The sequence below is a fragment of the Protopterus annectens genome, chromosome 11.part0 (genome assembly GCF_019279795.1).
Source record: "Protopterus annectens isolate FY-2018-M chromosome 11.part0, PAN1.0, whole genome shotgun sequence".
NCBI classification, from domain to species: domain Eukaryota; kingdom Metazoa; phylum Chordata; order Ceratodontiformes; family Protopteridae; genus Protopterus; species Protopterus annectens.
In genome coordinates this window covers 1,431,354,138-1,431,368,972 of record NC_056745.1, presented here as the reverse complement: position 1 = coordinate 1,431,368,972, position 14,835 = coordinate 1,431,354,138, and the positions used below count along the sequence as shown (strand labels likewise).

The 14,835-nt window shown below is 45.3% G+C and overlaps 1 protein-coding gene across 7 annotated transcripts in view; it reads left to right on the top strand.

The window, feature by feature from the left end:
• LOC122815888 (ankyrin repeat domain-containing protein 26-like) overlaps positions 1–14,835 on the top strand; it is a 2,190,206-nt gene that overhangs the window by 1,399,032 nt on the left and 776,339 nt on the right. The gene's annotated exons all lie outside the window — the stretch shown is intronic.

Genomic DNA, 14,835 nt, shown 5'->3' with positions numbered 1-14,835 from the left:
TTCTTCAGGCTAAGAGGAATACAGATCTATCCTTATTTGGACGATTGCCTGATTCTGGCCCAAGGAAAGGACGAACTTCTTCATCATTTGCAATATGTGATAGCAGTGCTAAGATGCCTGGGGTATTCTGTGAACGAAATAAAGTCCAGTCTAGTACCCTCTCAGGACATGTGCTTTCTGGGTGTGAGACTGAATACAGCATCCCAGATGGCCTTTTTGACCCCGGACAAACAAAAGAATCTTTCTCTTTACTTCCATCAATTGTCTCATCAGTCCAGGCTGACTGCAAGGACAGTCCTTCAAGCCTTGGGGTTCGTGGCATCTTGTATTCTGGTGCTTCCCAATGCCAAACTGCATATGAGGAAGCTGCAATGGTATCTCAAAATGTATGGACACAGCACTGCCAAGATATGGACACTGTCATTCAAATAATACCTTGCATTCAAAAGGAATTTTTGTGGTGGGCTCAGGAATGTCACCTAAACAAGGGACTCTCTGTGACCCGGCCAGAGGCGAGTCAGATTCTAACGACAGATGCCTCAGACAAAGCTTGGGGAGCTCATCTAAATGGAAAGTGGGTACAAGACACGTGGCCTGCCAGACTTCAACATCTACATATCAACTTGAAGGAGATGTTAGCAGTCCAATTTGCATTAATAGCTTTCAAGGATTTACTTCTTCCAGGGCAGGTGTTGATTCTAACAGACAACACAACTGTCATGTGGTACATCAACAAGCAAGGGGGAACACATTCTTATCCTCTATGCAGACAAGCAATGATTTTGTGGGAGTCTGCTCTCAGTTTACAGCTAAATCTTCAGGCAAGGTTTCTGCCGAGCACAGAACTCCTTAGCAGATGTGTTGAGCAGGCAAATTATGGATCCCCACGAGTGGAAATTGGATCCTCATGTATTTCAGAAATTGACAGTGTTATGGGGAACTCCAGACATAGATCTGTTCGCTTCTCCACTAAACTACCAGCTGCCAAAGTTTTGCACAAAAAGGTTTCATCCCACAGCTTGGAAAGTGGATGCTCTTTCATTCAATTGGAACAATCTTCATGTGTATGCCTTTCCACCTCTGCCTCTCCTCCCAAAGGTACTCCTGAAGGTCAGACAGGACAAGCCAAAGATGATTTTAATAGCTCCAGATTGGCCTCGACAGCACTGGTACCCATTACTGAGAAGTCTGGTGCAGGGAGCCTCCATGGCCTTTGCCTTCGATTCCACACCTGCTGTCTCAGGAGAACAGTCATTTACTCAATGTCAAACTTCACTCTCTTCACCTGACAGCCTGGCATATTCTGGTTTAAACCCTGGAGGGTCTCAGCTGCCACAGCAAGTTTTGAATGTTATTTTGGAGGCCAGAAGGTCTAGTACAAGGAAAGTGTACGCAGATAAATGGAAGAGATTTTTATTTTGGAGTACAGCAAAGGAATTTGATGTTTCTAAGCCTAATTTAAGTGTGGCTCTTCAATATCTTACTGAGTTACTGGACAAAGGTTTGTCCTTCTCTTCTATTAAGATTCATGCTGCAGCAATTTCTGCTCACTATGACTGTGACCCACCATTGTTTTCTCATCCTTTGTTTAAGCAATTCCTTAGAGGGGCAAAGAATATAAGACCCCACGGAGAGCTCCGACTCCTGCTTGGGATCTCAATTTTGTGTTGGAGAAACTCACTCTACAACCTTTTGAGCCTGCAGCTACTGCTGAGTTGAAATATTTATCATGGAAGACTGCTTTTTGTTGGCCATTACCTCTGCGAGAAGGGTTTCTGAATTACAGGCCCTTATGGCAGTTGAGCCTTTCTTAATTTTCCATAAGGATAGGGTATCTTTGTACTAATCCTTCCTTTATGCCTAAAGTGGTTTCTAGTGTGGCTTTAAACCAAACTATTCATTTGCCTACATTTTATGCAAACCCCAAAATAAAGGGGAAAAGATTTTGCACACTTTGGATATACACAGGCAGTTGCGATATTATTTGAGCAGAACTAAAGGGTTCAGGCAGTCTCAGCAGTTATTTGTTTCTTTTGCTTTGGGTTCTCAGGGCAAGCCTGTGTCAAAACAAACTATTTCTAAGTGGATTGGGTTTTGTATTGCTTTCTGTTATTCCCATCATGGCAAGGAGGTTCCAGCTGGGATTAGGCCTCATTCCACTAGGGCTACTGCCACTTCTACAGCTTTTTTAAGGGGGGTGGCAACTAAGGATATTTTGGAGGCAGCTACTTGGAGTTCAGTGCATACTTTCTCTAAGCATTATCACCTTCCACTTTACTCTAAATCGAGGGCTGGTTTTGCCACTGCAATTTTACAGGGCATTTTGGCAGCTCCTACGGCTTTATAGTTTTGCCATCCTCCCTTATCTCTGCTTTGGGATTCTACCCAAGTGTAAGGACTGCAGCAATGTAAGATGAAGAACATAGTACAGTTTTGTACCTACCATAAATGTAGATGTTCGAAGATCCACATTGCTGCAGTCCAATTTACCCTCCCTCCTTCCCCTCTGTAGTTAGAGGCGGTTGTGTGGTTTGAGTTGTTCATATTGTGAATATTGTATATATTGTACATATGGTTAGTACAAGGGTGGTTGGTTGTTTTTTGCTGCCTTTTGGTTTTTGACCTTTCTGTTTAGGGTCTTCTGACATCTGGGGCAAGAACAGACTGAGGATATGACGTCGGTCATGCGCATTTGTACCCTGACGTCCTGATGTCAGTTTTAAGCGCCTTGACCGACGTCAGCCTAATACTTTGATATTCGGGCCGACCGAGGACAGCGGACTACCCAAGTGTAAGGACTGCAGCAATGTGGATCTTCGAACATCTACATTTATGGTAGGTACAAAACTGTACTTTTCATTTACCACCACCCCCCCTTAACGCAACACTTGTGTCGTGCCTGCAGTCTAATTGGTCTATCCGCAGTAAAACAAATGCAATGATTTTCTACACCCATAAATGCCACAGCAAACGTAAGACCAGCTGAAACTTTACTGGCCCCAATGATGGTTCACTAAAACAGTAGTATCTTTTAAAATATCTTAGCATCTGACTAATTCATTCACTGACATTCTCCACCCACATACAAAACCTAGGAATTAAACTTAGAGTTGTGCTCTACTAATGTCACACCGTGTCTAAATTCCAAACAAAGCAAGGCACAGAAGTTCATGAGTTCTGTGTGTACTAAAATAATTTGATCCTGCCACAGGCTTAACTTTTGCTAAGAGTACTCAAAAACCACAATCACCACAAAATGTCATGTATTTATTTATTTTTATTTTACAGTTGTTGACCGGGATAGTCCGACTGGATATATGTCCATTTTCAACAGAGTCCCAGGGAGAAAAGCTCCAGATAACACAAGCAGAACCTAACAGGTATGAGTCAAACATATTTACAAAGCCCCCTAGTAGGTTCTCACAATATACACAGTGTGTAATAGTATACAAAAACAACAGGTTGCAGCAAGCTGTTATGAGCAAGAGATGCGTACAATATTAATTTAAATAAGGCATTGAATAAGTAGTGATTAATCAGGGTTAGTACAGGGATAAAGCCAGTGCTCTTTAAAGTACTGTTTGAGGCCTTTTATGAAGAGACTTAAAGAAGGTTCGAGGGTAAGGTTAACTGGAAGCGAATTCCAAGTTTTACCAATGACGTTGGCAAACAGGGAGTCGCCGGATGAGTTTATGGCCTTGTGGGTTTGGACCAACAGTTTATTGGATGATCGTAGTTGCCTTGAATTACTATATGGCTTTATGATATTTTTGAGTGCTGGAGTATTTTCAGGGTGGTACAGAATTTTGTGTGTCACTATAAGCTGATTGAATAGAAGTAGGCTAGGCAGTTCTAGTCATCTGTAGCTCCATTGTGAGTACCAGTTGAAAAGGTCAGCTGGTATCCCATTCCTCTTAAAACCTTCTTACTGTTTGGCACCCTTTTTTTCAAATTGGTGCAAAGCCCTATGATGTGAAGTTGTTAAATCTCGCCGTTTATTCTCACTGATAGGTTCGGAGCCGACACAGCCGATAGCAAAGCTCAAGGTTTGCCAGTAGATCGAGACCAAGCCTCTTATCCCACAATGCACTGCTGGAATTACCTCAGATCTAGATTGCCGCGGCAAGAGAGATCTTGGTGTTCCAGTTAGCTCGGACCATTTTGACAAATCGCAAGTTAAAAAAACTCTTTTTCTTGTCTATTGGATGATTGTTAGTGTTCAGTGTGTTTCTAGTTTAAAATAATATATAGTTAAGTAGGTTAGTTTTTGTAGAGATACTACCCTGTGTGTAGTTTTTGTGTTCTTGGTGTTAGGCCCTTTCTTGGCCCTATTTAGTCTTACTATCTTTAATTGTTATTGGTTTTCTTAGTGGGGGCTTAGTTAGCCCTGTATTTAGCCTTTACAAGTATTTTTTGTGGTGTTCTGTTAAAAGAATGTCTGATGAGAGAGAGAAATCTCACCCCAAATCGGGGTTTAAAAAGTGCCCAGATTGTGGACAGAAAATGTCCGTTACGGACGGACATGTCCAATGTGTCCATTGTCAGGGGGCTAAACACCTCCAAGACTCCTGCAGTATATGCTATTCCTTTTCATCGAGGGTTCTCTTAGAAAGGAGGAGAAAACTAATAGATAGGGGGTTACTGCAGCATTCTTTTTCTGAAGTGTTGGGTAGTCAGGAAAGTGCCAGCACTTCATCAAAATCTTCGAAGTCTTCTGATTCCAAACAGACCTAGAGGGCAAAGAGATCAGAGGGTACAGGGTCATTGGCTCCACAGCTCTCGGAACCGAGTGTCCCTTTGGTTTGGAGTCAGCTCCCAGTCTTGGAGCTGGTCTCCGAGGTCCCCTCATCTCCTCTGCTCCAGTCAGCAGCTTTGGTGCATTCCTCTAAGTCTTCGGTCAGCCTCTCTGATTTGGATATGGATCGGCTAGTGCAGAAGCTTTTAAGGGCACCAGGACTTGCTAAATTGTTGTCAGCACCGACCACTTCGTCGGAGCCGAAGACCATTGAACCAGATTTGACTACTCCTCCTCTGAGCCGTACTGGACCCTCGGAGCCGAAGGAGCCGGAACCGATGATTGTTGAATCCTTGGAACCGAGACCCGCACCAGTGTTATTGGTTCCATCTACTCGGACGTCCTCGGCGCTGACCGAGGAAGCTAGGAGCCGACACTCTCCTGTCGGGTCTGGGGAGGACAGTCGGACCGATATGTCGGTGCCGACTCTTCCTCTCGGGGCTTCGGCTCGGATGAGCTCGGCTCCTACCTCAGGCTCGGAGCCTATGGTTTCAGTGCGGGAGGATCAGATGGTCCGTTCGGGTCCGTTTACCCCTTCTCGTCAGAGTCATGGCGCTTTCGACGCCATGAGGAGAGTCATGTCTCCTAAGACATCATCAGCATCGGTTCGTCCTTCTCTCTCCCCTCAAGTTCCTGTGTCCGCTTCTTCATCTACCAGTCCCCCTGCGAAGCGTAGAGACCCTGAGCCTCAAGTACCCCCACAGGTCATCCCCTGCTCTTCTGAGACCTCCCCAGATCCCCCCACTGAGGAGGTACCCAGGAAGAGATTGTGCAAGAGGAGGCACTTGGACTCCCCACAGGAGTCTTTGATATCTGACACTGACCTGGGTGAGTCAGAAGGGTCCCCTCGATCCCCCTCTGAGGATATCTCCTTTGCAGAGATATTAGAGATCCTGAATCAGAGGGGCAGTTGGCAGTCCATAACCCCTACTGAGGATGAGTCAGTGCTCTTAAAGGCTTTTGGGTCTCAACCTTCCATGTCTTGGGTGTCTCCGCCATATGATGAACTCATGGACCTGATCTCTCGTAAGGCGTGGGAGTCGCCGGAGGCCATGGAACCTGTCCCTTGGAAGCCGAACAAGTTTATCTCTGCCCCAGTGGACAAAGCCTTTTTGACCAAGGGAGTGCCTGTTGATGCCATGGTGGTAGCTGCAGCCACCAAAAAGGAAGTGTCTGAAACATCCACGTGTCCATCCTCCTAATAGAGAGTCTAGGATCATGGATAGATATGGGAAACGCATGTTTAGTTCAGCGACCTTTTCTCTTCGATCGCTAAACTATTTAACCCATTTCACGAGACTCCAAAGAGATCTCCTGAAAGAGCTAGGAGATACTCTTCAGGGTACGGTAGCTGCAGGGGTCGCCAACAGAGTCAACACACAGCTTGCTACCCTAAATTCAGTTGTGAACTCCATGCGTCTCATATCATATGCAGCTGATGGTTCGAGTAGAGCCGCTAGTTCAGGCATTGCTCTGCGGAGACGACCCTGGATGCTTCTCTGTTCCTTTGCGGAGCCCTTTAAGTCTTGCTTTATTAACACTCCGTTTGACGGCTCATCACTGTTTGGGCCTAAAGTAAAGGAAACATTAACCAGGTGTGAGCAGGAAGGCAAGACCCTATCTGCCGTTGGAGTCCGTTTTTCTACCCCTTCTCAGCCCCATTCCAAGGGCCCTAAGGGCAGAAAAATGTGGTTCCAAAAAGCACAGGGAACCTTCCAGGACACACATGGAGAAACCCCCTCTAGAGGCAGAGGAAGGGGTTATAATGGAAGACGCCACCCGAGCGGCAGAGGGGGTCCAGAGCAACAGGGCGACAGAGGACAGTTCTTTGCTCAGCCCTACCAGCACCCCTGAAGGGAGGCCCGGCTGTCCGGCTCTGGAGGCAGTCGGGGGTCGCTTATCATTGTACCCAGAAGCCTGGCTAAACTTAATGTCGGATACTTGGGTACAAAGCATTATTTCCAGAGGATATTTCATACCGTTCTCTACCCCTCCCACTCCGGTATACAGAATCCCAGATGTTCCACCCAGTCTCAGGGAACAAGCAATCATAGAGGTCCACAAATTGCTAGAAAAAAAAGAGTCATCCAACCAGTCCCAGCAGACCAAGTTGGATTCGGAACTTACTCAAGATTCTTTTTGGTACCAAAGAAAACAGGGGACTGGAGACCTATCTTGGACCTCAGCAGACTCAATCAGTTCGTAAAGAAAGAGAAGTTCCGAATGGTCACGCTTCAGTCCATTCTTCCCTTCCTAGGGAAAGGCAATTGGATGTGCTCTATAGATCTCAAGGACGTGTACTATCACATAAAGATGAACAGACTCTCCAGGGATCACCTGCATTTCCAGCTGGGAGCCAATCATTACCAGTTTCGAGCCCCGCCCTTTGGTCTCACTACAGCCCCCAGAGTGTTCACCAAATGCATGGCAGTGGTCACGGCTCACCTGAGGCATCTAGGATTCCAGGTGTTTCCATACCTAGACGACTGGCTCCTCACCGCTACCAACAGGCATCAATTGGCTCAGGCAACACAATACACTCTGAGAGTCTGCCATCAATTAGGCATTACAGTCAACTTTGAAAAGTCTGCCTTATCGCCATCGCAGCATACTGTTTTTATAGGAGCAGAGTTAGACACATCAACCACCACTCTACGTCTTCCAATCGAAAGAGTCTCACTTCTCCGCCAACACATCAACTCACTGGTGTCAAAGAACAAAGCTACAGCAGCAGAGGTCTTGAAGGTGCTAGGTTTGATGGCAGCTGTAATCCTGGCCGTACCACTCGCAAGGATGCATATGCAAATCCTTCAATGGCTTCTCTTTGTTCAGTGGTCTTACCAGAAACTGCTGATGCACCACATAATTCTCATCATAGATACCTGCAAGAGAGACCTTCGGTGGTGGTTGACGTCTCTTCAAGTCACAATCGGAAGGCCCTTTGTCCCCCCTCAGTAGCCACTGTGACCACGGACACTTCCCTGATTGGGGGGGGGGGGGGCATTTTCAGGGAAAGACTGCGCAAGGTACATGGACGGATCAAGAGTCACATCTGCATATCAATGTTCTGGAGTTGAGAGCAGTACTTCTGGCGTTGCAGTACTTTCAGGACTCTCTTCCTCTAGGAACTATTGCAATTCAGACGGACAACATGTCAGTAGTCTGGTACTTGAACAAGCAAGGTGGAACCAAGTCTTACCCCCTTTGTCGAGAAGCTCTCAGGGACTGGCAATGGGCTGTGTCATCCCAGCATTTTCTGTTAGCAATGTACATCCCAGGGAAATCCAACGTGATAGCGGACAAGCTCAGCAGGGCGATATTGCTCCCTCACGAGTGGTCTCTCAAACAACAGGTTGTAGAGTTGATTTTCCGCAAATGGGGCCAGCCTTGCTGCGACCTCTTTGCCAGCCACATCAATTCAAAATGCAGAAGATACTTTGCCTTAATACCACCTCCGGGACATCCCCCGAGAGATGCACTCATACACGATTGGCCCCCGGGTCTCCTTTATGCATCCCCACCCTTTTCATTAATACCCAGATTTTTACAGAAAGCAAAATTGCTGGGAAGGACTGTTATCCTCATAGCCCCCTACTGGCCTCGACAGATTTGGTTCCCATTTCTCCACCATCACCTGTTGGAAGACCTATGGATCCTGGACCCAGTTCTGGACCTTCTGACACACCTGTCAGGGGACCTCCATCCTTCCCTGCAGTCCCTGAAACTGACTGCTTGGCTAATCCACTTCCCCTAATTGCCAGGCTTCATTCAATTTCAGAAGATACAAGACAAATTCTCTTGTCTTCTCACAAGCCATCCACCAGGAAATTATACTGCAGTAACTGGAAAAGGTTCTCAGTTTGGGCCAACACACAGAAAATTTACACTTTCCGTGCTCCACTATTGTCCATTTTAGAATTTTTGACAAAGATCTTTAAGGAAGGGGCAGCAGCTGCTACAGTTCGAGTCCAGTTAGCCGCCATCTCAAATTTCCACCTTGGATTCGATGGCTCAAACGTTATGGGCCATAAGTTATCTAAAACTTTTCTTAAAGGTGTTCTTCACATGAGACCTCCTGTCAAAATTCCTTATTCTCCCTGGAATTTGAACTTTATGCTGTCTCAAATTATTCTCCCCCCTTTTGAACCAGCATCTTCTTGTGACCTCAAATATTTATCCTGGAAAACTATTTTTCTAGTGGCCATTACTTCTGCCCGCAGAGTGTCAGAACTCCAAGCATTATCTGTCAGACCACCTTACATGATTTTCCATGCTGATAGAGTATCTCTCAGAACAAACCCCTCATTTTTGCCTAAAGTTTGTTCTGTATCCAATATCAATCAGGTCATTGAGCTGCCAGTCTTTTTTCCCAACCACTCTAACAAATTGGAATACATGCTGCACAAACTTGATGTACACAGACAGCTCAGATTTTATCTTGACAGAACTAAGGATATTAGAAAATCAGATCAACTTTTTGTATCCTTTTCAGAAGCCAGAAAAGGTAATCCAGTGGCTAAAACAACTTTATCTAAATGGTTATCAGATTGTCTATCCTTTGTTTATGCGAATGCTAACATGCCTTTGACACACAAACCTAAGGCTCATTCTACCAGAGAAGTTTCTACGTCTTTTGCCTTTCAAGCTAAATTGCCCCTTGACAATATTTGTGCTGCAGCCACTTGGTCTAAGCCTCATACCTTTATCACACATTACAAAGTAGATAAGGCTTCCAGGGACAGGTCTTCCTTTGGTTCCACGGTACTGAAAAACGTACTTCCATGAGCCACCCAAGATTGAGTGCTAGGGACGCTACCCATCAGTGAGAATAAATGGCGAGATTTAACAACTTCACATAAAGAAGTCATGTACTTACCATAACGTTCCATGTGAGTTGTTTATCTCGCCTTTATTCTCACGTCCCTCCCTCCTTCCCCCTCCTGGCTGACAGTAGAATTAGAGGCTAGTACTATCCTGGATCCTCAGTACTTCTTTTCCTTTGGAAAGTGTTCCCCTTTTAGAGCTTTTAGAGTAGGGTAAAGGTATATGTGTATATATATATATATATATATATATATATATATATATATATATGTATATATATATATGTGTATATATATATATATATATATATATATATATATTTGCAGCAAACAAGATCTGAGGTAATTCCAGCAATGCATTGTGGGATAAGGGGCTTGGTCTCCAGCTACTGGCAAACCTTGAGCTTTGCTATCGGCCGTGTCGGAGCCAAGGATCGGCTCCGAACCCATCAGTGAAAATAAAGGCGATATAAACAACTCACATGGAATGTTATGGTAAGTACATAACTTCTTTTTATCTTCTCACAGTTAAGGAATTATCCAGTTCTCTTAGATTATCAGAATAATATACATCTAATCCTCTTCGCTGTAACACTAGGGCATTCTCCTACCTTAACCTATCAACTTGGAATTCTCAGTATTCTTCCATGTGCATACTCACTGCCATTCCTTACTTCTCCAGACACCTTAAATCCTGCCTGCAGCAACAGTTCGAGTGTAGGTGCTTCAGAGCGGTACCTTATTCCTGTAGCAAACATATGACACTAATGAGACCTGTATGTATATTTGTTACCCTTAATTCACACCCTGATTCCAGTAAAATGCGCAACGCAACATGTGTGCAAATAGTAGCTTGTATCCCTGCTTGTACTAACCTTGTAAAACTTCAACATGCATTTCACTCTGTTTTATTCCTTGTTTGTACAATTCCAGTATAACCTCTTTCCTTGATGTCCTTCATGGATGCATCTGCAGTCATAACAACTGGGTTGTCCTGTCGTCAGGCAGCCCTTCAGTCGGCCGGATTCCAAAGTCCGGGTCCGGCTTCGGCTGATGTCGCACTTCACCCGACGTCATCTCCGTTGGTCTTCGGGTATAAAGGCATCAGCCGACGCCATTTTCCTCAGTCTTTCTTGCCGCGTGGCGCCCGAAGCAGAAGCTGTTCGCAAGTGCCGGTCGGTCGGATCCAGAGATTACTTCTACCGAATACTACTTCGAAGACTTCTAAAGCTAAGTACCCCGTTGGGGACTCTTTCTTGCCTCAGCCGATGTCAGAAAAAGTTAATAATTGTTTAACCTGTGGGAAACAAATACCTCATAAAGATTTCCACTCTTATTGTCTGCCTTGTTTAGGCCCAGCCCACGACGTAGCAGCCTGTTCGGCCTGTGCTTCGTTCAACCGACAAACGCTTAGGCGTCGCTCGGAGTTTGCTGAACAGTTTTTCGGTTCTGATTTTGCGTACATTATGCCGTCGGATCCTCCGACTACCCAATCTGCCAAAAAACGCAAAGATAAAGACCGACACTCGCGGTCCGTGGTTTCGGACGAAACCATGGTTAAGCAAACCGCGAGTGTCTCGGTTTCGGCCGAAACCGAGAAAACTGTTCAAAGTACAGCTGAATCTATCTCTACAACTGAGGCCCCTGCTACCACTCTTGAAACGGCCTCAGAAATTTTATCCACTACGGTGGTTGCCACTGACTTATCAGACACCATTCCCTTGGATGTCTCTACCCCAGCACGTGGTGCTGCTAGGCCTCCAGCAGCCATGTCCATTAAGGCCTTCGCCAGGGCTAAAGCAGCAAAGACTACTAAAACAGTGCCTGTTAAACCCCCTACAACCAGGCCCTCCTCTAGTTCTCAAATGCTTACTCTGGCAGAAGATTTAATTTCATTAATTAGAGGATCTCAATCTCACCCAGACAGGGCCTCTCAGCCCCCAGAGAAGAGACCTAGGGCAGAGCCCCTGAGCCAGTGTCCTCTGATGAGTCTGCCGATGAATCAGACATAACTGATCAGCCAGAGGCTCCTTTCTCCAATTTTGAAGACTCTGATGCTGAAGAATCCATTCCAGCTGCTTCCCCACCAGAAGAATTCTCCTTTGGGGAAACCTTACATGCCATGCGAGAGCAGTTCCAATGGCAGCAACAGGATTTTTCAGACTCCAGAAAAGACTTAGGACCTTTCTGCACCTTCCACAGCACAGGCCCTTAGCTATACCTCCTGTTCTCTCTGTGGTGGATGATGCTTTCAATGATGTCTGCTCCGCACCAGATTCTTTACCTCCAGCCCCTGCCAAACCAGACAGATTTTACAGGGTGCCAGACACTCATCACCACCTTTACAAGGCCCCACTTGCAGACCCGAAACTATATCCCAGGGTCCCAAGGCAGTAGCGCGACCATAGCAAAAACCCTATTCCTTCAGAAAGGGAAGCAAGGTCATTAGACAGATGGGGCAAAAAGGTCTACACTTCAGCTACTGTCTCAGCTAGAGCTTTAAATTGTCAGTTTCACATGATACAATACCAAGAGTTTATGCTTGATGAGTTAACTAAAAACTAACCACTGATGAATCTCTTGATAAGAAATATGTATTAGAAATGGTAAATAACATACAACAGGTTAGTAACCATTCCTTAAAATGTGGCTATGATGCACTGGAGGCTTCATTTAGATCAGCCATGACTGGCACAGTGATAAGAAGACATGCATGGCTAAAGGAGCAAGCTCTACCGGATCATGTTAAAGCTAAGTTGCTAGATGCTCCTATGGATAAGACAAGTTTGTTTGGTACACCTGCCCAGCAGGTTATGAAGAAAATGGAAGAAAAGGCAAAATCTGTTCAAACGGTTAAAGATTTCTTGCAGGTTCAACCCCAAGGTTTAGCAGGAACTGGCCTGCCAAAATTGGTCCTTTCCTGACTCCACAAGACCTCAAAGGGCAGGAATAGACGTTCCAGAGGCAGAAACCAATCCAGGGAGGTGCCTACAGAGGACGACAGTGGCAAGGTAACAACAGAGGCACAGACACAACCTCTGCCACTACATCAACTCAACCACAGTGACTTAACCCTAAATCCGCCTACCAGGGAACAAATAGCAGCTCCTCTAGGCGGAAAATTAACCTTATTTTCAAAGAACTGGCACTATATAACAAAGACAAGTGGTTTTACAAACCATAGATCAAGGTTACCGGTTCCACTTCCACACTTTACCAGTCAAAAGAGGAATGCCAAATCTACCGCCAAATCAAAAAACAGAGGCTCTACAACAGATAATGCAGTTAGCAAACATGAGAGCTGTGGAAAGAGTGCCAACAGCAGAGCTAGGAAAGGGGTACTACTCCAGACTATTCCTAGTTCCAAGAAAGGAAAAAAGTTGGAGACCAATTCTCGACCTGTCCGCCTTAAATACATACATCATTGTCCCAAAATTCAAAATGCTGACCCTACAGCAACTTCTTCCCATGCTGGGCAAGGAGTGTTGGCTGGTAACTCTAGATCTCAAGGAGGCATACCTGCACGTCCCCATTCGACCAATCTGCAGAAGATACCTCAGATTTCTTGCAGGATCAGAGCACTATCAATTCTCAGCATTGCCCTTTAGCTTATCTATTGCGCCCAGAGTATTCACAAAATGCCTGGCATCAGTAATCGCCCATTGCAGACTACAGGGAATTCAAATTTACCCATACCTAGACGACTGCCTGCTACAAGGGGACAACAAAAGCAAGCTGACAACAGATTTACAAAGGGTCATTTACTTGCTGCAAGCACTGGGATACACAGTCAATCTACAAAAGTCAAGGCTGATACCATCCCAAACAAGGACATTCTTGGGCTGAATTGGACACAGTAAAACAGATGGCATTCCTAACAAAGGAAAACAAAAGAACTCCCTCTTTACTTCTTGGCACTAACAAAACTGAACAAGTTAACAGCAAGAAAAGTATTGCAGGCCTTGGGCTTCATGGCATCATGCATAATCTTGGTTCCACTTGCCAGACTACATATGAGAAAACTACAGTGGTACCTAAAGAATTTATGGTCTCAACACAGACACAGCCTAGAAACAGAAATCCCACTAATTCCATGCTTAAAACAGGAGTTCCTATGGTGGGCTCAGGCATGCCAGTCAAACCCAGGGCTACCCTTTCGCAGATGTCAAGCAAGCCAGACCATCACAACAGACGCTTCAGACCTAGGATGGGGGCCCACATGCTGGACAAATGCGTGCAAGGATTGTGGACACAGGATCAACTTCACCTGCACATCAACCTAAAAGAAATGCTGGCAGTAAAACTGGCAATCCAAAAGTTCAGACCATTTCTCAAAGAGGGCCAGTTGATGATAAGGACAGACAACACCACAGTCATGTGGTACATCAACAAACAGGGAGGCACTCATTCATACCCCTATGCAGAATGACTTTGGAGCTGTGGACCCTGGCACTCAGCTACAACATCCAGTTACAGGCAATATTTGTACCGGAAAGAGAATACTCTAGCAGACATATTAAGCAGAACCACATCGGATGCCCACGAATGGAAGCTGCACCCGGACATCTTCAAGACCATCTCAAAGAAATGGGGAATGCCTCAGATAGATCTATTTGCATCACCTACCAATCACCAGCTCAAAAATTCTGCACAAGGACATTCCACCCACTAGCATGGAAAGTGGATTCTCTCCTTCAGCTGGAAAGGCCTAACAGCATATGCATTCCCACCTCTTCCCTTGATACACAAGGTATTACTAAAAATCAAGGAAGAACGTCCAAGGATAATCCTGATAGCTCCAAACTGGCCAAGACAACACTGGTACCCACTGCTGAGGAGCATGTCTCGAACAATATGTGGCCAATACCCTGATGCCTTTGATGTTAACTCAGAACAACTACAGCATCATACATCCAAACCTAAATACGTTGCAACTGACTGCATGGAACATCACATAGCAGCAGCTAATCCAGAACTTTCCCAAAGAGTTAGAGACATTATTCTTGAAGCACGCAGACCTTCAACAAGAAGAAACTATGCAGGAAAATGGAAAAGGTTTGTCATTTGGAGTACTGAAAGAGGAAAAGATGTGTCAAACATAGATATGCCTAACATTCTGGAGTACCTAGCCGAACTTCTTCATTCAGGCCTGTCCTACTCCTCCATCAAGATACATGCATCAGCTATTTCAGCAGAATACAGCTTTGATCCACCTGT